Genomic DNA, 23,432 nt, shown 5'->3' with positions numbered 1-23,432 from the left:
TATATTAGTGCAGAACACTGTACCTTTAATTTAAATGCCCTTGGAGTCTGCTGGGGAAGAGAAATAATACTGACAGTCAGTATGACATGCAGATGAGTGCCGTCGATCTTAGAATCACCGCACACTTCACTCATTTGGGCAGTCACGGGGCCAAAACCAGAGTGTGGAGCCACAGTGTGGCGGTGGAGGCAGCAGCAATGGGAGGCCATACAGCACCCGCGGCAATAGTGGGTAAATCGGACGATTTTTTGCCGATAAAAAATCTGCGCATGAGCAGCGACCTGCAAGAGGAAGACAAAAAGAAGAAGAGGAAGAGGATGAAGAAGAGGATGAAGAAGAAGAAGAGGAAGAAGAGGATGAAAAAGAAGAGGATGAGGAAGAGGAAGAAGAAGAAGAAGAGGATGAGGATGAAGAAGAAGAGGATGAGGATGAAGAAGAAGAAGAGGAGGATGAGCATGAAGAAGAAGAAGAAGAAGAAGAAGAGGATGAGGAAGAAGAAGAAGAGGATGAGGATGAAGAAGAAGAAGAGGATGAGGATGAAGAAGAAGAAGAGGATGAGGATGAAGAAGAAGAGGAAGAAGAAGAAGAAGAGGATGAGGATGAAGAAGAAGAGGATGAGGATGAAGAAGAAGAAGAGGATGAGGATGAAGAAGAAGAAGAAGAGGATAAGGATGAAGAAGAAGAAGAAGAGGATGAAGAAGAGGATGAGGATGAAGAAGAAAAGGATGAGGAAGAAGAAGAGGATGAGGAAGAAGAAGAAGAAGAGGATGAGGATGAAGAAGAGGATGAGGATGATGAAGAAGAAGAGGATGATGGTGAGGATGAGGATGATGATGAAGAAGAAGAAGAGGATGATGATGAAGAAGAAGAAGAAGAGGAGGATGAGGATGATGATGATGAAGAAGAAGAAGAGGATGAAGAAGACGAAGAGGATGAGGATGAAGAAGAAGAGGATGAGGATGAGGAAGAAGAAGAAGAGGATGATGATGAGGAAGAGGATGAGGATGAAGAAGAAGAAGAGGATGAGGATGAAGAAGAAGAAGAAGAAGAGGATGAAGAAGAAGAAGATGATGATGAGGATGAAGAAGAAGAAGAGGATGAGGATGAAGAAGAAGAAGAAAAAGAAGAAGAGGATGAGGAAGAAGAAGAAGAAGAGGATGAGGATGAAGAAGAAGAAGAAGAGGATGAGGATGAAGAAGAAGATGAGGATGATGAAGAAGAAGAAGAAGAAGAGGATGAGGATGAAGAAGAAGATGAGGATGAGTATGAAGAAGAATGAGAAAAAGAAGAAGAAGATGAGGATGAAGAAGAGGATGAGGATGAAGAAGAAGAAGAAGAAGAAGAGGATGATGGTGAGGAAGAAGAAGAAGAAGAAGAAGAGGATGATGGTGAGGAAGAAGAGGAGGATGAGGATGATGAAGAAGAAGAAGAAGAAGAAGAAGAAGAGAAGGATGAGGATGAAGAAGAAGAAGAAGAAGAAGAAGAAGAGGATGAAGAAGAAGAAGAGGATGAGGATGAAGAAGAGGATGAGGATGAAGAAGAAGAGAATGAGGATGAAGAAGAGGATGAGGATGAAGAAGAAGAAGAGGATGATGGTGAGGAAGAAGAAGAAGAAGAAGAGGATGATGGTGAGGAAGAAGAAGAAGAAGAAGAAGAGGAGGATGAGGATGATGAAGAAGAAGAAGAAGAGGAGGATGAGGATGAAGAAGAAGAAGAAGAAGAAGAGGATGATGGTGAGGAAGAAGAAGAAGAAGAGGATGATGGTGAGGAAGAAGAAGAAGAAGAAGAAGAAGAGGAGGATGAGGATGATGAAGAAGAAGAAGAAGAGGAGGATGAGGACGAAGAAGAAGAAGAAGAAGAAGAAGAAGAAGAAGAGGATGAGGATGAAGAAGAAGAGGATGAAGAAGAGGATGAGGATGAAGAAGAAGAGAATGAGGATGAAGAAGAGGATGAGGATGAAGAAGAAGAGGATGAGGATGAAGAAGAAGAAGAAGAAGAAGAGGATGAGGATGAAGAAGAAGAAGAAGAAGAAGAAGAGGATGAGGATGAAGAAGAAGAAGAAGAAGAAGTAGGATGAAAATAAGAAGAATTCCAGTCCAGCAAAAAGTGTATCTGCAGAGAGCTCCGCTATTTCTGACAGTTCTCTGACAGTTCCTTCACATTTACAGCGGTTGAAACATTGTATCTATTTGTTTCCGAATAAAAACATCTGTATCCTAAATTGAAACAAATAGATACAATGTTTCAACCGCTGTAAATGTGAAGGAACTGTCAGAGAACTGTCAGAAATAGCGGAGCTCTCTGCAGGGACACTTTTTGCCGGCTGTAGAAGGGATGAAAATCGGCCGATCGGGGAAAATTCGATTCGTGCATCCGAAGTTTGCTAATATTCGGATTCGGCGCGAATCTAATTTTTCCTAATATTCGAAACAAATTCCACTTCGCCAGGTTCGATTCGCTCATCTTCGCCAGGTTCGATTCGCTACCGATACTTTGCTATGCCACTGGCGTCCATACAAAATGTAAGGACGCAAATTGCACTGCAAAGAATAGCATGCAATTTGAACAGGAATGCGATTCCTGTCCAAATCGCATGTGGTTTCCCCACTGCTCATGTGTGAACCCAGGCAGTCGTATCCTGAGTTCACACTGGAGCGGGGAGATTTCCCACAGTGGAGAATGGGAGAGTGGGCGTGTGGGGATGTATACTATGGTGGCAGATGGTAGGAGAGGAGAGGAAGCCGCGGAGATTTCAAATCTTCAGACCTGTGAAGCTGCTTTCTCTCCTCTCCTTGCAGGTATGACAATTCGGGCTAGAGAGATTTTGATTGGTCAGCACCGTTACCTGAACGATGCTGACCAATCAGATGGCGTCTAGCCCATACTGACATCCCTGCATAGAGAGGAGAGAAAGCAGCTTCACAGGTCTGAAGATTTGAAATCTCTGTGAGTTCCTCTCCTCTCCTTGCAGCGATGACAGTAGGGGCTAGACAGCATCCGATTGGTCAGAACCATTCATCTGAAAATATTCTTTATGGAGCATGGAGACAGCGCTGCAGTGGTAATTATGCATGGCCGTAAATTATGCTTTTTTTTTTTCAATCAACTAGCAGGCTGAACGAAAAAAATAACTGGATTCCCCTGTTAATACAGTTTGTGTTGATGGGGGATTCGCTCTCATGAAGCCAGTTTTATTCTGACAGTGGGGAGACTTTCCCACTGTCAGAATACAATGATCAGTGTTGCCCGTGTCACTGATCGAGCAAATAAAACACAACAGGCTGGTGGTACAGAAGTCAATCGAGTGACGACTTCTATACCACCAGCCAGCCCATACAGTAGATGGATCAAAATTCTGCTGGTCCATGCTGAACTTCGATCCATCTGTGGACAACTTATGGTTCACAGGTTTCCAATCTCTCTTCTAGAAACTTGAACGCAGATATAAAAACACCAAATAATGCAGTTATGTTATAATCAAAAGTAATTAAAATATGTTATAAATACTAGTAAAAGTACTGGCATTTTACTTGGCACCATCCTCCTGCAAACCCCTGTACAGTAGATCACAGGCTGGGAAAGTGAGGGGTAGCATTAGTGGCCAATCAGGAGTGTGCCGACAAAGGATCTTGCTGACAGAAGGCGAGAACAAAGAGATGAACTCATCGGCCTACCGTTGCCCTTCCTCTGTCCAATCACAGGCTTGCAGTGGAGAGGTGACAAAGCTGTATGGCTATGTTGTAGTACATGAATGTCAACACAACCTAACTCCACTGTCTGGCAGGGCTGCATAAACTTCTGCACCCGACAGATACAAATCATCTTTAGCAGTTTGTCTGGAGGACAAAAAAACAAAACAGAAAAAAAAAAAACTTTCAAGATAAAAAAAATGAAATGTTGCTGCAGTTTGTATGTCCATTACCTCTCTGCACACAAACCATAACCACTTGCCCTCCAGAGGATTTACCCCCCTTCCTGACCAGGCTATTTTTTGGGTTACTGTAACTGACAATTGCGCAGTCATGCAACGCTGCACCCAAATTACATTTTCCCCCATTAATAGAGCTTTCTTTCGGTGGTATTTGATCGCCTGTGCGTTTTTTATTTTTTGCGCTATAAAAAAAAGAAAAAAAAAAAACACAGACAATTTGGAGGAAAAAAACTTTTTGCTATGAAACATGTCTAGTAAAAAAATGTTTGAAAAAAAAATCAAATTTCATCATAAGTTTAGGCCAAAATGTCTTTGCTAAAATAAATTCCAATAAGTGCAAATTAATTGGTTTACATAAAAGTTATAGCGTTTACAAATGGCGGTATATATACATTGAGATTTGTTTTTTTCTTACTAGTGATGGCGGCGATCAGCAACTTATAGAGGGTCTGCGGGAGACATTCTGACACTGGGGGGAACTGACGTGATGTCATGGACATTCCCAGTGACACCAATACAGTGATCAGTACTAATAAATGCACTGACACTGTCCTAATGACACTGGGCAGGAAGGGGTTAACATCTGGGGCAATCAAAGGGTTAACTGTGTGCTGTTTCACTGTAAACTGTGTGTGTGCTTTCCACTGTAAGCACACTGCTTTGTATTGCTCTGCTATGTAGAGCCATACAAAGCAGTGTACAGGAGCTGACAGGGGAGAGAACTGTATTGTTTACATACAATACAGTTCTCTCCCCAGTCAGTAATGCTCGACAATCAATGGGTGCTGGCAAGTAATCACTGATCGGGACCCGGTGATTGACAGCCGAGGCTGCGAATAGTGGCGAGGGTAGGGGCGCACGTCCTCTACCCGGAAATGCAAAATCACACATACATATACACACACACTATATACAGTGGGGATCGAAGGTTTGGGCACCCCAGCTAAAAATTTGTATTATTGTGCATAAAGAAGCCAAGGAAAGATGGAAAAATCTCCAAAAGGCATCAAATTACAGATTAGACATTCTTATAATATGTCAACAAAAGTTAGATTTTATTTCTATCATTTACACTTTCAAAATAACAGAAAACAAAAAAATGGCGTCTGCAAAAGTTTGGGCACCCTGCAGAGTTAATATCTTGTACTGCCCCCTTTGGCAAGTATCACAGCTTGTAAACGCTTTTTGTAGCCAGCCAAGAGTCTTTCAATTCTTGTTTGAGGTATCTTTGCCCATTCTTCATTACAAAAGTCTTCCAGTTCTTTGAGATTTCTGGGCTGTCTGTCACGCACTGCTCTTTTAAGGTCTATCCATAGATTTTCAATTATGTTGAGGTCAGGAGATTGTGAAGGCCATGGCAAAACCTTCAGTTTACGCCTCTTGATGTAATCCCCCGTGGATTTCGAGGTGTGTTTAGGATCATTATCCATTTGTAGAAGCCATCCTCTCTTTAACTTCAGCTTTTTCACAGCTGCTACCAATCTGCCCAGTGAAGAGGGACAAAGAAAGGAGAGCCGCAGCTCTTATGCACAATGCTGGATCATGACGGGGATCAAGTAAGTATAAGGGAAGGTGATAGTCTGTTACACAAAAGGTTTTTTACCTTAAAGCGGAGCTCCACCCAAAATGACTGCTCCCCATTAAGGATTGGCACCTTTGGGGGGGGGGGGCGGTACCCGAATTTCACAGGTACCAGTTCCCACTTCTAGGCGATCGGAAGCGGAAGGTGTCCTCCCTCCCTGTAGTCTTTTGGGACACATGACAGGTCCCAGAAGATTACAGGACCATTCATGAAGCGCAGTGCTACTCGCGCATGTGCAGAGGGTACCCTTCTGTGAAACCGCAGGCTATCACAGCTGGGTGCCCACACTGAAGATGCTGGCACCTGGAACACAGGACGGCTGGTGAAATGGGCTGCGGAGGACACACTGTGGGACCGAGGGACAGGTAAATGGCTGTTTTTTAAAAGTCAGCAGCTATAGTCTTTGTAGCTGCTGACTTATTTTTGGACAGGGTGAGTGGAACTCCGCTTTAATGCATACAATCCATTAAGTTAAAAACCCTTGAGGATTTAGAAGTACTTTAATGCCTGAACTCAGCTGCTGCAACTAGAAAATGAGACAGAACACTGCACATGCACGTAGATTGAACCTTGTAGCACCCATGCTACAACTGTGCGCCCACTAAAAACCTGGAAGCAGACTGGTTTCTATGCAGAAGTCAGCCTGATTTTGCACTCCCCAGCTTTAATAAATAAGCCCCACTGTAACCAGATCACATGGTACAAAAGTACCATGCAATCTGGTGCGGGCAAACGCACTGCATTTGCGACCGACACTTGGGATGTCATTACATTTCTATTGACACCCGCTGCAGATTGCAAAAGCTGTGTGTTTTGCATCTAGGTTTAATTGCAAAGGAAAGTACAGCACGCTCCTGCGTGATTCAGATGTGGGCATGTGAGAACCGGCCTTAATAGCCTGTTTTTGGTGTAAAATACGTATAAATTCTAGGTCAGCCGGACAGTAATGGTTATTACCTGTACAGAAAGGTCAGTAATAAATATAAGAAAACTCACAAATTCCACATTTTCCTTCAGTCTTCAGGGTGGCTCCCAGGCTGCTTTGCGGTAACGCACGTCTGATGTTACAGTTAGAGATGAGGGCTTCTCAAAAAAGGCAAAAGCAAAATTCACAAATATGGTGACATACAGGATCCTTAAAAAGTAAGCAATAATAGATAATAAAATAAATACAACTTTACAGCGGAGATGTGTTATTCATTGGAGGGATTAGATAAAAGTCAAATGTCCCCAGACATCCCAGGATGTAGAAAACACCTCCAGAGGCTTTGCTTCTGGTATTTCAAATTAAAATCCAAGGACAGGCAGAAGAGGCAGTTCTACCTTCAACCATGGACTGCACTACAGGGTTTTCAACTCCAGTTACTGGAAATATCACACTTTTTATCAAATAAAATAAGAGTTAAAAGGCAAACGTTACCTGTGTCTTTTGACAGATATACCCAGTAAATATTTTACCATTGCAGTACCTCTAGCATCTCCCCTGCAACCTTCATACAGTCTATAGCCCCTTTAGAGTCTCCCTGCCTGCCACCTACAGATTATAGCTGCTCTAGTATCTCCCTTCGTGCCACCTACACCCTCTATATACTCTCTAGCATCTCCCTCCATGCCCCATACACCCTCTATATTCTCTCTAGTATCTCCCTGCCAACCCACCACCTTCAGGGAAGTTTGCCTGTCATTCTAGAACCATGGCCACTCTGCACCTCCTTCCCACCACCACCTACAGGAGGTCACACAGAGGATGGCTCTCTGATCCAGTTTGCCATTGTGTTTTGCACTGCAGACCCTATGCAAATCCAGGTCTGCCAGGATTGCCTCCATGTAACAGGATTTGAGAATGGTGACTCGCTCATGATAGCAAATAATGCATTGTGGGAAGGCAGGGGGTATAGCCATGTGTTTTTATACCTGGAAGTACTGGGATTTTCACTGGTGTGGATATGGGAAGTGGACAGGAACAAGGAAGGTAATTAATCACTTCCCGTGCGGCCCATGTATATAAACGGCCAGATGGGAGCAGTGCAGGGGTGGGTGGCCGATTATAAACGTCCTCCCCGCTCCCTGCTTGTGTGCGTACAGCACCGCGGTAGTTGTACGGGACGTCTGTGTGAGGTGCCGATCATGTGATCACTGAGTATACTTCTGACATCATTGCTTACTACGTGTGAAATCTGTTAATGATCACAGAGGTCACATAGCATAAGGCTATTCACCACAGCCTTGTACCATGTGACAAGCTGTGACCGATCACAGCTCACACAGTATTTCTCAATGGCTGCAAGAATGCAGCCAGAGAGAAGTAGAAATTATTGCTTTTACAGCCTTTATAGGTAAAAAAGCAATCAGTGTAAAAAAAAAAAATCTTCACCACCCCCCACAAGTAGTACAGTAGTACCATAGTGACACTGTACTACTTGGGAGGGTGATGAAGATGTTTTTTTTACTGTTCTGGTTACAGTATGTTGATAAAAAAACAAAAAAAAATTTAAAAGATATAAAAAAAAAAAGAAAAATGTAAAAAAAAGTTTTGAAAATTTATAATAATTTTTGGTTATAAACTAATTTTGGTTATTTTTTTTTTACTAAAAAGAAAACTGAATAAATTTTGGCCAAGATTTATGGAGAAAGATTATTTATTTTTTCAAAATTTTGGACTTTTTCATATATAGCAAAAAAAATAAAAATCCCAGTGGTGAATAAACACCACCAAAATAAAAAGTTTTATTTGTCTCAAAAAATGCTAAAAAATTCATATGGGTACAGTGTTGCATGACCGCGCAATTGTCATTCAAAGTGTGATAGCACTGAAAGCTGAAAATTGGCCTGGACAGGAAGGGGGTAAAAGTGTCCGGACTTGAAGTGGTTAAAAGGCATTTACCAGAATCTTTTTTTTCACTATTTAACTATTTTAAACTAGGAAAAAGTGTTATTCCTGCCAAAACTTTTTTCCAAAGAAGGTGGGATGCAGTTAGGCTCTCTGTCTGTGCTCACTGCAGGGGAGATTCCTCCTCTCTACAAGTTCAAAGGAACAGGAAGTGAACGGAATCTCTCTAGGGACGCATCAGCAAATAAAACCACTTTATTCATAGAAGGGGAAGTGTTAGAACCTCTGTGATTTTTTTTCTTGCCCTTCATATAGTATAAACGTTAGCTGGGTATACACAGTCTTTTTTCAAGCAACCAGCTGGTTGAATGGGAAAAAACAAAACAAAAGAAAAACCAAAAACCAACTTCCCAAATCCCAGCATGCACACAAGTGAGGGATACACACGTACTGAGATATGGGCAGTTCCTGCTGGACAGGAGGAATTTCAATACGCATATACTCTGCTTTACTCTCCTCATTTCCTATGTGGGTTAAGTGAAATTTCCTTGATAAATGTCAATAGAAACTCAACAGATGTCCTAACACTTCCACTTGCAAAAACAATAGAAAAAATGATTTTGTTTGAAGATTCACCGAAAATCCGTCTCATTTATTACTGTGCCGGAACCCACAGCCCACAGAGGATGCCAGTGAATAATGAAGATGTGGACATGGAAGGATTGTGTACCATGTATTGCCTATAGCCAACACACAGCAAGTATTTATACAGCAATAAATGAAAAATAAAAGCTTACTTACTACTGGCACAGATCAGAATAATCCCAGCAATAGAGCTGCAGAGAATACAGATCAACACGATGGTCTATGGAGCGATTCTGCGAACAGAAAGAACACAGCCAGGTCATAAAATAAAGACTAACAAAGCATTCCCATTCCACCAATACAAAAGCAGTTACTCATACGCATTCTTATAACCACTCAATGCCGTCATCTTTCTCATCATCTTAAAATATGTAGGGATGGTTACCTGCAAAAGACACCTGGCAATTAGACCCCTGATGTCTCCCCTGCCCTTCACTGAAGCCAATGAAGCGCAGATCGCGCAGTGCGAGTCTGAGGTTCAAAGGTGGAAAACTGGAACCCGGGAAACATAGTGGGAGGTGGTAGGGGAATTGGATGGTGCATTAACGGGGGCCCATGAAAGTGATCCATCAGCTGTACATCCACCAGATCGCTTCCACCTGAAATTCGACTTGTTAAAGATACATGCTACAGCACCTGGGAAACTGTGTAAAACCCTCTGCTGCTGCAGACATATGCCATACATCAGGGGAAGCAATAGGATTCAATAAAGTCCTAAAAGGCTACGTTCACCTTTCTGACCAGATTTCATATTCCAACTATATTTAACCACTTGCCCTCCTGAGGATTTACCCCCCTTCCTGACCAGGCCTCTTTTTGCTACTCGGCGCTGCACTAATCCAACTGATAAATGTGCGGTCATGCAATGCTGCACCCAAACGAAATCCTTCTTTTCACACGAATAGAGCTTTCTTTTGGTGGTATTCGATCACTTGTGCGCTTTTAATTTTTCACACTATAAACAAAAAAAGACCAAAACTTTTGAAGAAAAACTATATTTTTTACTTTCAGCTATAAAAAATATATAGTAATACGGTACATAAATTAAATTTACATCCTTTTTTTCCCACAAATTGAGCTTTCTTTCGGTGGTATTTGATTGCCTGTGCATTTTTTATTTTTTGCGCTATAAAAGAACAGCCTGACAATTTTGAGAAAAAAAAACAATATTTTGGACTTTTTGCTATAAAACATGTCCAGTAAAAAAAATATAAAACTCAAATTTAGTCATAAATTTCTGCCAAAATGTATTCTGCGACATGTCTTTGCTAAAAAAAAAATCCCAATACGTGTAAATTAATTGGTTTACGTGAAAGTTATAGCGTCTACAAATGGCAGGAAAGATACTGGGATTTTTTTTTTTATTATACTAATAATGGCGGCAATCAGAGACTTATGGCGGTGATCAGTGATTTATGACAGTGATCAGCGATTTATGACAGTGATCAGCGACTTATGGCGGAACTGCGGCGGACATTTTGACACTGGGGGGGAAACTGACTTGGGGTCACTGACATCATCAGTGACACCAATACAGTGATCAGTGCAAAAAAAAAAAACACTGACACTGTACTAATGGCGCTGGGGAGGAAGGGGTTAACTTTTATTAGGTAAAGAAAGGGTTAACTGTGTGAGGGGAGTGTTTTACTAGGGGGCCGGGTGTGTACTTCACAGGAACACGCTGATCCCGAGAATAAAGTCTTCTCTCAGGTTTAGGGTGCTCTGAACTGACAGATAGCATGGCTGCATTGTTTACATTGCAGCTCTGCTATTTGTCAGTGATTACTTGTAATCGCCGACACCCAGCGGGAAATGACGGACGCCTCTCGCACGGCCCATACCTGTTTTGCACAGCGATGTTAAAAGACGGTGCTGTGCGCACAGGTGCCGCACTGCCGCAGTAACAACACTGCGGCGGGTCGGCAAGCTGTTAAGGTGTACCATAACACATGGTCACATTCTCCAACCCCCCCATCCTGCAACTGCACCCCACGTCACCGGAACCACAGGGTGCTTCTACCTGCACAAATAAAAACAAAGATACAAATATCCAGTGATTGTGTTTCCAAGCGCAATTAACACAATACTACAAACCTTACATTTCGGGGGGAGGGGCTCTAAGTTATTAAGGCAAAACATTTGTTTTTATACATTTTGGATAGGGTAAGGGAGGGTTATAATCCCTTTCAGATTGTTTTGCCATCATTGTCCAATTGGGGAGATTTCCCTTCACTCCCTGTCCCATAGCCAAAACAGGAATGAAAAGAAATATCTCCAAAATTAAGGGATTCCCTGGTTGCCACCAGAACTGGCTTCCCCTTTAAAATATGCCCCTCTACTATGTTCTGGGGACAACTCTTTCCCTTTCAGTGATAACCATAAACATGAGGATAAATAGAAAGGGTAAACCCTCTTAATGTAGGCACAGATATCAGTAAAAACCTGACAGGTGTTCTAATCCCTAACCACTATAACGGGTAAAAAGGGGGTTTTAAATACTTTTTTAGTTATAATTTAAATAGCTTCTAAACAAATTGGTTTTTTTTTCAGTTTTCCTGAAAACCCATGGAGAGTCCTTTGGGTGATTAAAAGAAATAGACCAAGACTGCATGAGTGATGGTCAGTTTTACAGTCATTCATTTTACGGTATTTTAAAAAGTATCATTTTAGTTCATTATTAAAGTCCATTTTAGTGTAAAGTGATGGGAGGTAATGCAAACACTTAAGCTTAAGTTAAATATTTAAATACACTTAATTTAAATAGTCTTGTGACTTCAGCAGAGCTCTAGTTAAAGCACGTAGGAGTCACCATCGCGGCACAGCACCCTGGATTGACAGTACATTCAGTGTGCCCTCAGTTCAGAGCTCATGCGCTGGTGACGTCATTAGCTGCAGAAATTGTGAATATCTCCTTAACCACGTCAAGTCCGGACACTTTCACTTCCTTCCTGTCCAGGCCAATTGTCAGCTTTCAGTGCTGTCACACTTTGAATGACAATTGCGCGGTCGAGCAACACTGTACCCATATGAATTTTTTAGTATTGTTTTGAGACAGATAAAACTGTATTTTGATGGTATATATTCACCACTGGGATTTTTTTTTTTTTTTTGCTATATAAATGAAAAAAAGTGTTTTTCTTATGAAATTTTGCAAATAAATAATCTTTCTTCATAAATCTTGGCCAAAATTTATTCAGTTATCTTTTTAGTAAAAAACAAAATAACCCAAATTAGTTGCAGCCATTGAGAAATACTGTGTGAGCTGTGATTGGTCACAGCTTGTCACAGGGTACAAGGCTGTTCGGAATAGCCTTGTACCATGTGACCTCCAAGATCATTGACATATTTCACACGTAGTAAGCAATGATGTCAGAAGTGACATCTTGCTAACTACTATTCATGTGATCGCCGATTGGCCAATCAGTGATCACATGATCTGGACCTCACACAGAGGTCCTGTACAGCGATCAGTGCGATCCGGATAGAGCGGGCACCGTATCGTGGTGCCACGCGCTCCTGGGGAGCGTGCACAGGCTAAAATGGCGGGCGGCGTTTATGAACGGCAACTCACCCCTACACTGCTCCCGTCCGGCCCATGTATATAAACGGCTGGACGGGAAGTGGTTAATAGTGCATGTTTAGGAGAAATTCATTGTGCCTACAGGCAGGGAAGGACTGACCATTTGGAAACTCGGGCACTGCCTGAGGGTCCGGGGTCAGTAGGGGGCCCCATGAGATGCCCCTGGTTCCTTCTTTCATAGGCTTTTTTGAGTTTGGGGCAAGCACACAGGGGCCCCATGATCCCCTATTGCCCGGGGGCCCCATGAGTTGTCAGTCCGCCCCTGCCTACAGGTAAGATCTATTATAAGCATACCTGTAGGTACAATTGACCAAGCGGAGTTTACTACAACTTTATCATTTGATTTAGGAATGAATGTCATTTATCAAATGTAAACTACACATAAGTGGAAATTTGTTTGTTCAAGACAAATTATCCATCTTATTCCTTAAAAAGTTGTTCATGGCTATAGTGGACAACAAATGTTGATTTCACCTCACTAAATTTTAGAAAATCGAGTAAAAGTCACTGCTCTTTTCACATTGTCCCTTACAATGTGATTCCTAGAAAACTCAAATAAAGAAAAAAGAGTTGTTCTTTTCTTTACGCTTCCATCAGGAATGATAAAGACAGCAATGTGATACTTACAGTCAATGTGAGTTTCCTTTGAGCACAACACTCCATAGATAAGACAGGTAACCACAAGCAGCAATACATTGCGCACTGAGCTGTGTGGGAGCATCTTGCTGCACTGACCACTGACACATGGACCTGTAGACAAGGCTACGTTGTCATATATAGTTCAGTACACATTGGATTCCAGTTCTCCCCTCCGCCTTCTAAGAGGCGGAGTACAAGTTGCAGCACTGAAAGGAAATTCTTTAAAGTAAAATAAAAACTGAATCAGAAAATTCTCCGCTGTTTACGTCACATTCAGATTCCCTTCTCAGTGAATAATGACACTGAACCCTGGCTCACACTGATGCAGTGCAGAATTTGCTGCGTTTTCTGTGAGAATTCCGCACCGCTTCAGAAACGCACCCTGTTCATGCGAACAGCTGCATGTGTGTATGTTAACAACAGCCCGAAAGCGGTCTGAAAAAATGCGGTGCAATGTGCAGAATCGGATCGCATAGGTGTGAATACTCATGTGATCTGATTCTATTGTGGACCCAGAAAAAGGGTCCTGCACCTTTCTGGTGTGGTGCGATTACAGCCATACAAAATGTATGGCTCCAATCGCACCGCACACAAATCGTATGTGATTTGCACAGGAATGCGGTGCGGTTCCTGTGTGAATCACATGCAATATACCGCACCGCATGTATGTGAACCCAGGCTCAAAAATGCTCATTAGTCCAGAATGACTGTTCTAGTTTCCTTTTCTATGTACATTTAGTGCTGGTTCACACCACCAAACGAAGTGCTTTTCCCACATTGGATTGCATGGTACTTTTGTAACGTGATCAGGTTACAGTGCGGGAATGAATGGGCATGAAATTGCACTACACTGAACAACCGTATGTGAATCGCACAGGAAAGCAACACGCATTCCTGTGTGATTCATCTCTGGACATGGTGTGAATTGTATTGTCAGTTTCTTTATGTTGACCTTGACCATTGTGGATGGCTACTTAGACAAGAATATCTCTTATGTGTACAACAAAGTGATTGTCTCTATTTCTGTCTACAAACAGAAGAAAAATGTAGGCCAGTGGTGGGTACTGTACTAGATATAGAGGTCCTTAGGGGTGGCCTTGACCACCAAAGAGTCGCATTCATCGTTTTGATTCCTGTAAGTTGTTTTTGTTGTGGTATCAAACTGCATTAGCTTATTATTGTTTTGTAGTTTGGAGTGCCCCCTTACATGGATTGATCCCATCAGAGCGCCCCCTTACATGCATTGTTCCTATCGGTTTGCCCCTCTGCATGGACTGTTCTCATCGGAGTGCCCCCTTACATGGATTGATCCCATGAGAGTGCCCCCTTACATGGACTGATCCCATCAGAGTGTCCTCTCACATGGACTGATCCCATCGGAGTGGCCCCTCACACGGACTGATCCCATCGGAGTGCCCCCTCACATGGACTGATTCCATTGGAATGTCCCGTAACATGGACTGATCCCATCAGAGTGTCCCCTTACATGGTGTAAGGGACCGCCTGGCGGCACCACTAGCACTCCACTGATCAGGCGTCCCCAGAGCACGGAATCTAAGCCCCAGAGTACTTGTTCACCAGGGCCCCTGATGGTGGGGATGGACTTGGAGCACCCTGTGACCAGGTCGTGACTACTGAGTATACCTGTCAGTGGTAAGGGTGTTCGCAAGGGGCTCCCCCAGGGGAGAGCCTGATAAGAGGAGGTCGGGCGACCTCTACTGGATGGATGGATGGCTGAGCAGGTGCGAGGTCAGACAAGCCGGGTCGGTAGCCGTGGGGACGGTGCGGTAGAAAGCAGCGGGCAGAGAATAGTCGGGTCACACGCCAGGTCAGTAACAGAAGATCAGATCCAATAGGGGGCATCTGGGAGAGAGGTCAGGCAAGCCAAGGGTCAGAGCAGGAGAATACAGCATGGTCAGGTACAATCCGGGTCAGCAACTTACAGGAGACAGGTTCACAGGTTCAGGAATGCAGGTAAGACCAGAAGGCACTCAATGACAGTTCAAGGCCGTTTAAATATCGTGCCCTGCGCTGTCATTGGTGCCAGGCGCGCGCCCGCGGCTCCTAGTGCGCATGTGCGAGTTCGGACGCCGCGGCCGGCCTGGACCTAGTGCCTGCGTCCCTGCACAAGGCGGCGCACTGTGCCTGCGCCGGGACCAGCGCCGTGGTGATCCCTGACATTGCCCCCCCCTACGGGCAACCTCCGGATGCCCACCCGATCTCTCCACCACGGGTGATCACGAAGAAACCCCCGGACAAGCCTAGGTGCATGAACATTTTGGGCCGGTTCCCAGGAATTGTCCTCCGGACCATAGCCCTTCCAATTAATTAGGAACTGGGTCTGACCCCCCCTCCTTCGGCACTTCAGGATTGCTTCTACCTCAAATTCTTCTTGCTCTTCAACAGTTATGGCCTCCAGAGGTCTGGACTCTCGATCTGGAAAGGGATCTGGGACCACTGGTTTCAGCAGGGACACGTGGAATACTGGGTGGATCTTGAACGTCTCAGGGAGGATGAGCTCGTATGCCACTTTGTTAATCATTCGCTTCACACAGAAAGGGCCTACAAACTTCGGTCCCAATTTCCTTGAAGGACACATTTTCAAATTTGTTGTCGCCAACCAGACCTTATCCCAAGGTTGCAGCACCAGGTCCCCCCTTCGCTTCTTATCAAAAACCTTCTTGTTATCCTCCTGGGCCCGAGAGATGGCCTCCTGAAGTAATTTGTTGTTGGTGGAGAAAAAAGTAAGCGCGTCTTGTGTGGCCGGAACTGGACACTCGGGGACCAGATCAGGAAGGAAAACAGGGTGAAATCCATAGTTTGAAAAAAAACGGGGATTGCCCCGTTGCTGAATGATTTCAATTGTTGTAGGCAAATTCTGCCAAGGGTAAGAGCGTCAGCCAATTATCCTGTAGGAAGGACGTGTAGCATCGCAGGTATTGCTCCAGGGTCTGGTTAGTCCTCTCTGTTTGCCCATTGGTCTGTGGGTGGAACGTGGAGGAGAGGGACAGTTTGATATCCAATGCCTTGCATACAGCCCTCCAAAATTGAGAAGTGAATTGGACTCCTCGATCCGAGACGATGTCTTCTGGAACTCCGTGTAATCTTACTATTTCCTGAATGAAGATTCGTGCAGTCTCGGATGCCGACGGAGTATTCTTCAAGGGTAAGAAGTGGGCCATCTTAGATAGTCGATCGATGACCACAAGGATCGCGGTGTGGCCCTGGGACGGAGGGAGCTCGACTATAAAGTCCATTGCGATCCTTTGCCATGGTCGTTCAGGTATCGGCAGTGGGTGCAGCAGTCCCCAAGCCTTGTTTCTTGAAGGTTTGTTTCTTTGACAGACGGCGCAGGATTTAACGTAATGTTTGCAGTCCTTAGCCATGCTCGGCCACCAAAATGAGCGTTGGAGAAGATCCAGGGTTTTTGTTAGGACAAAGTGTCTTGCCATCGGGTGATTATAACAATGTACCAAGACTAAAGTTCGGACTTCTTCAGGTACCGCGATCAACCCCTCCTTCCATAGGAGTCCTCCCTTGTTCTGCAGGGACACCCCAGATGGGGCTGACATTGCCGTGGATGCGTCCAGGAGTTTCGACCGAAGCTCTGTTTGGAGGGCCAAGAAGTTCCCTGAAGACAGAATGGTATCGGGTACTGGTTCTTCCTTGGGGTCCTCAAACATGCGTGACAGTGCGTCGGGCTTCGTGTTCTTGGAACCAGGTCTGTATGTTATATGAAAGGAGAACCTGGAGAAAAAGAGTGCCCATCTCGCCTGTCACGGGCGTAACCGTTTGGCCGTTCTCAGATACTCTAGGTTTTTATGATCGGTGAAGATCAAGATTGGATGCGTGGCTCCTTCCAGCAGGTACCTCCATTCCTCTAATGCCGTTTTAATGGCCAACAGTTCTCGATCGCCAATATCATAGTTCTTCTCGGCCGGAGTAAGCTTCCTTGAAAAGAATGCTACAGGGTGTAGGAGTTCCTTGGTGCCTTTTCGCTGGGACAGGATGGATCCTACCGCATTCTCAGACGCATCTACTTCCAGTATGTAAGGCAGGGATGCGTCTGGATGGCCGAGAATGGGTGCTGTGGTGAACAATTTATTCAGGGCCTCAAAGGCTTCCTGGGCCTCTGGTGTCCATCTGAAGCGGGTTCCTTGTTTGGTCAACTGAGTTATGGGGGAGACCAGACCTGAGAAGTTCCTAATAAACTTTCTGCAAAAGTTCGAAAACCCAATAAAACGTTGGATGCCCTTTTTATCTGTGGGAACTGGCCAATCCAGAATTGCTGAGGCCTTCTGAGGGTCCATCGCGACCCCCGTGGTGGAGATAATCAGACCCAAAAAAGTAATACTGGGCTGCTCAAAGCTTCACTTGTCAGCTTTGGCATATAGCCCATGCAGGCGCAACCGCCCTAAAACCTTTGCCACATGAATCCTGTGAGCCTTAAGTGAGGGTGAAAAGATCAGTATGTCATCCAAGTAGACGATTACAAAAACATCAAGGTAGTCCCTGAATAGATAGCTCACAAAATGCTGGAACGTGGCTGGGGCATTGCACAGCCAAAATGGCATGACCAGATATTCAAAGTGCCCAAAACGAGTACGGAACACTGTCTTCCACTCGTCCCCCTCTCCTAGGCTCAGTCATGGCCCTCTGGTACTGTAAGGGACCGCCTGGCGGCACCACTAGCACTCCACTGATAAGGCATCCCCAGAGCACGGAATCTAAGCCCCAGAGTACTTGTTCACCAGGGCCCCTGATGGTGGGGATGGACTTGGAGCACCCTGAGACCAGGTCGTGACTACTGAGTATACCTGTCAGTGGTAGGGGTGTTCGCCAGGGGCTCCCACATGGGAGAGCCTGATATGAAGAGGTCGGGCAACCCCGATGGGATGGATGGATGGATGGCTGATCAGGTGCGAGGTCAGACAAGCCGGGTCAGTAGCCGTGGGGACGGTGCGGTACAAAGCAGAAAATAGTCGGGTCACACGCCAGGTCAGTAACAGAAGATCAGATGCAATAGGGGGCATCCAGGAGAGAGGTCAGGCAAGCCAAGGGTAAGAGTAGGAGAATACAGCGTGGTCAGGTACAATCCGGGTCAGCAACTTACAGGATACAAGTTCACAGGTTCAGGAATGCAGGTAAGACCAGAAGGCACTCAATGACAGTTCAGGGTCGTTTAAATATCGCGCCCTGCACTGTCATTGGTGCCAGGCGCGCGCCCGCGGCTCCTAGTGCGCATGTGCGAGTTCGGACGCCGCGGCCGGCCTGGACCTAGTGCCCACGTCCCTGCACAAGGCGGCGCAATGCGCCTGCGCCGGGACCAGCGCCGTGGTGATCCCTGACACATGGACTGATCCCATCAGAGTGTCCCCTTACATAGACTGATCCCGTCGGAATGTCCTCTCACATGGACTGATCCCATCAGAGTGTCCCCTCACATGGACTGATCCCATCGGAGTGTCCCCTCACATGGACTGATCCCATCGGAGTGTCCCCTCTGTAACACTAAACTGATGACCTGTAGAGGCTTTTGAAGTGTCGCCTATAGAAAATATAAGGTACTGACGTTTGTCGCCATTTCACAGGTACATGTAAATTTAATGTTTGACATGCTAGGTATCTATATACTCAGCGCACCCTCGTCTTTTATATTTTACAAAAAAATTTGTTTGTAATTTGTTGCATTTGTTTGCCTTAAAATTCAGTTTAGTGAGTTTCTTCATGAAATTTTGTCCCCTCACATGGACTAATCCCATCGGAGTGTCCCCTCACATGGACTGATCCCATCAGAGTGCCCCCTCACATGGACTGATCCCATCGGAGTGTCCCCTCACATGGACCGATCCCATCGGAGTGCCCCCTCACATGGACTGATCCCATCAGAGTGTCCCCTCACATGGACCGATCCCATCGGAGTGTCCCCTCACATGGACCGATCCCATCGGAGTGTCCCCTCACATGGACCGATCCCATCGGCGTGTCCCCTCACATGGACCGATCCCATCGGAGTGCCCCCTTACATGGACTGTTCCCATCGGAGTGTCCCCTTACATGGACTGATCCCTTCGGAGTGCCCCCTTACATGGACTGATCCCATCGGAGTGTCCCCTTACATGGACTGATCCCATCGGAGTGTCCCCTTACATGGACTGATCCCATCGGAGTGTCCCCTTACATGGACTGATCCCATCAGAGTGTCCCCTTACATGGACTGATCCCATCAGAGTGTCCCCTTACATGGACTGATCCCATCAGAGTGTCCCCTTACATGGACTGATCCCATCAGAGTGTCCCCTTACATGAACTGATCCCATCAGAGTGCCCCCTTACATGGACTGATCCCATCGGAATGTACTCTCACATGGACTGATCCCATCGGAGTGCCCCCTCACATGGACTGATCCCATCGGAGTGTCCTCCCACATGGACTGATCCCATCGGAGTGCCCCCTCACATGGACTGATCCCATCGGAGTGTCCCCTCACATGGACTGATCCCATCGGAGTGTCCCCTCACATGGACTGATCCCATCGGAGTGTCCTCTCACATGGACTGATCCCATCGGAGTGTCCTCTCACATGGACTGATCCCATCGGAGTGCCCCCTCACATGGATTGATCCCTTCGGAATGCCCCCTTACATGGACTGATCCCATCGGAGTGCCCCCTCTGTAACACTAAACTGATGACCTGTAGAGGCTTTTGAAGTGTCGCCTATAGAAAATATAAGGTACTGACGTTTGTCGCCATTTCACAGGTACATGTAAATTTAATGTTTGACATGCTAGGTATCTATATACTCAGCGCACCCTCGTCTTTTATATTTTACAAAAAAATTTGTTTGTAATTTGTTGCATTTGTTTGCCTTAAAATTCAGTTTAGTGAGTTTCTTCATGAAATTTTGCATTTCCTAGACCTTTGTGGTAATATTGTGCGACATAACAAATTGGAACTACCCCTATTTCATTCTTTAGGGTGTCTGCTTTCAAAAAATGTATAATGTTTGGGGGTTTTGTGTAATCTTCAGGCCTAAAATGATTTTGTAAACGTGTGCAAAAATATGCAAAAACGGTTCTGGCAGTGAAAGGGCTAAAATTGTTCAGAATAGCTTGCAGTCTGCCCAAAGACCAAACATCTAAATAGTAAGATCTTTTTTTTTTTAAACAAGAGTTTTAGATTTGCTTTGTAATTGGGAACCCATAGTAAACATATAGTGGGGGTTTCACAAATTTGACTGCAAATGTAGAACATGCTGCAGATAAGTAAATTACACATTTTAGACCAATTTTAAGTATATAGGAGACATAAACAGATGAGTAAAGCCTGTAGAAATGACTGAAGATGCCATAACCCATAAGGTCAGTCCACCCAAGGGTGATATTGTTGTTGTGGGTTGAGCCTTGTTGCATGAATCAGCCCCTGGCCTCGTATATTTATTTTATGGGTGTTCCTGCTCCTTCTGTTACATTTCCCATAGTATAAAATAGAAAAGTGGAGACCCCTCATAATGGGCACTGCAGGGGTATAGACCCAGGACTTCAGAGGTCTCATCTTTAGAGCCCTTAAAGTAGAAATAAAGGCAAAGCTTTTTTTTTTTAATTTCCAATAGGGTAAAGGAGGGTTTAACACTTGTCAGTTTTATTTTGGTCATCTGTGTCCCATTGGGGAGATTTCCTTTCATTTCCTATCCCATGGCCAAAAAAGGAAGTGAAAGGAAACCCATCCAAAGTGAAGGAATCCCTGGCTGTCATCAAAACTAGTGCCCCCTTGGAAGATTTCCTCTCTATTCCTGTTCTGGTCACAAAACTAAATTTGTGATTTTCTTTTACTTTCGGTGATAATAGTAAACCGGGCAAATAGAGAGGGTAAATCTCCCTAAAGGGGACACCAGGGGTGGACTGACAACTCATGGTGTCCCCGGGCAATAGGGGATCATGGGGCCCCTGTGTCCTTGCCCAAACTCAAAAAAGCCTATGAAAAAGGTACCAGAGGCATCTCAGGGGGCCCCCTACTGACCCCGGGCCCTCTGGCAGTGCCCGAGTTTCCAAATGGTCAGTCTGCCCATGGGGGACACAGAGAGCAATAAAAACCTGACAGGTGTTCTAAACCCTCTCCACTCAATTCAAAACTACAAAGTTTTGCCTGTAGGTATACTTTAAGAGATACACAGAACCGCCAGGTGATCTCTCTTTAGTATAAACCCAAACTTTACGGATGGACCGATCTTTCAATAACACATGTGAATAAATAGGATCGATAATAATAAATAAAGCTTTAGACTTCGTTCACACAGGCGTACTGCCGCTTTTAGCCACAGGTGTTCATGCATCTCCATGCCGGCAGTCCCATTCATGTCAATTGGGACACAGAGCTGCATGGACACAGCCACTGCTCTCATTCTGACAGCTGTGTGGGTGTACAGCCCCAAACGCACACTTCTGCATTTCGGACTGCACCCCCGCATCTGCATGGCACCCACCTGAACACCTGGGCATCCCCCTGTGGTCCTACATGGCCCTCTCACAGGTATACACTGCAGCACACCCATGTGATCGAGGCATAGAAAGTAAAAAGATTTTTTGTTACAACATCCAAGTGAAAGATAGAACACCAACAGGTCAGAAAAAGAATTGACAAAGTCAAAAACAGAATCACCGAGTTGGAAAAAGGATCACCCGCTTGTGTCAGTGTTTTGTTAAATCAATCTTTGCTTTAACCACTTGCCTTCCGGAAGATTTACCCCCCTTCCTAAGCAGGCCATTTTTTACGATACAGCGCCGTGTTATTTTAACTGGCAATTGTGCAGTCATAAATATAAAGGGTAGGTAAGTGAGCGCAAACAGGTCAGGTGAGCAGCTAACATACAGGGTAAACCTCAAAACCTTGGAATAAAGACTTATAAATGGGGTATGTAGCGCTAGATAACAGATGACAGGCACAGTGGATGTTACAGTATGAAGTAACCATACAGTAGTTCATATACTGATTCATATATCACTGTCAGAAGCACAACGGAGATGATCCAATGCTACTCCATGCTTATGCAAGGTGGCGTTCTTGGATTTGAAAGCCTGAGAGGGCCTGGATAGCGTTGTACCTGTGACCCAGATGTTCGGATATGACCAGAGGGTGCCCAGGCTATTGACCAGACCATGATGCCCGGTTGCTGTTGAATTGCATACAATGCGCATATTATGTGCACTTGTGGTAAGCGCACAATCTCACTATTTTCCTTTATCTCACCTAATGTGATCTGGAGTAGCATTGGATCATCTCCGTTGTGCTTCTGACAGTGATATATGAATCAGTATATGAACTACTGTATGGTTACTTCATACTGTAACAGCCACTGTGCCTGTCATCTGTTATCTAGCGTTACATACCCCATTTATAAGTAATTGTGCAGTCATGCAACGCTGAACATAAATGAAATTTATGTCATTTTGTTTCCCCACAAATAGGTATTTGATCACCTCTGTGGTTTTTATATTTTATGCTATAAAGAAAACAAAATACCGACAATTTTGAAAAAGCAAAACAACAATATTTTTGACTTTTTGCTATAAAACATATTAATTACAAAAAAATAAATACATTTCATCATAAATTTAGGCAAAAATGTATTCTGCTAAATGTCTTGCTAAAAAAAAATCCCAATAAGTGTATATTAATTGGTTTACGTGAAAGTTATAGCATCTACAAAATGGCGGCACATACGTATAATGAATTTTTTTTATATATATACTAGTAATGGCGGTGATCAGCGACTTATAGCGGAACTGTGGGACTGCAGTGGGCAATCTAACACTGGGGGAGACTAACTGCCACTGACCAGTGACACTAATACAGTGATCAGGGCTAATCAAAAGCACTGACACTGTACTAATGACACTGGGCAGGAAGGGGTTAACATCTGGGGCGATCAAAGGGTTAACTGTGGGTTAGGGGGTGATTTTTTTGTGTACTGTGTTGTGTTTTACTAAGCAAAGCTGCTGCTTTCTAGATCTCTGCTGTGCAGCATGTCAATGCTGACAGGAGAGAGATCTGTGTTGTTTACACACAGGTCTCTCCCCTCTCAGCTTTGCAGATGATCACCTAGTCCTGGCCAAAAATCACCAGCCAGGACCTGGTGATTGACATCCTCAGGAGCAAATAGCAGAACGGGTAGGGCACCGCACACGAAAACCCCCTACCTGGAACTACAAAATCACATATATTTA

The 23,432-nt window shown here is 44.6% G+C and overlaps 1 long non-coding RNA gene across 1 annotated transcript in view; it reads right to left on the bottom strand.

Annotated features, from left to right (window-relative positions):
- LOC149467304 (uncharacterized) overlaps nt 1-23,432 on the bottom strand; it is a 48,867-nt gene that overhangs the window by 23,377 nt on the left and 2,058 nt on the right. Inside the window, exons 2-4 of the long non-coding RNA XR_016311955.1 lie at nt 9,145-9,221; nt 6,510-6,599; nt 3,675-3,836 (exon numbers count right to left, since the gene is read on the bottom strand). This is a non-coding gene — a long non-coding RNA (uncharacterized LOC149467304). The remainder of the gene's footprint in view (nt 1-3,674; nt 3,837-6,509; nt 6,600-9,144; nt 9,222-23,432) is intronic.

Source organism: Staurois parvus, unplaced genomic scaffold (genome assembly GCF_062004578.1).
Source record: "Staurois parvus isolate SC_StPar_1 unplaced genomic scaffold, SC_StPar_1.0 ptg000116l, whole genome shotgun sequence".
Classification (NCBI taxonomy): Eukaryota; Metazoa; Chordata; class Amphibia; order Anura; family Ranidae; genus Staurois; species Staurois parvus.
This window is presented reverse-complemented; position numbering and strand designations above follow the sequence as displayed.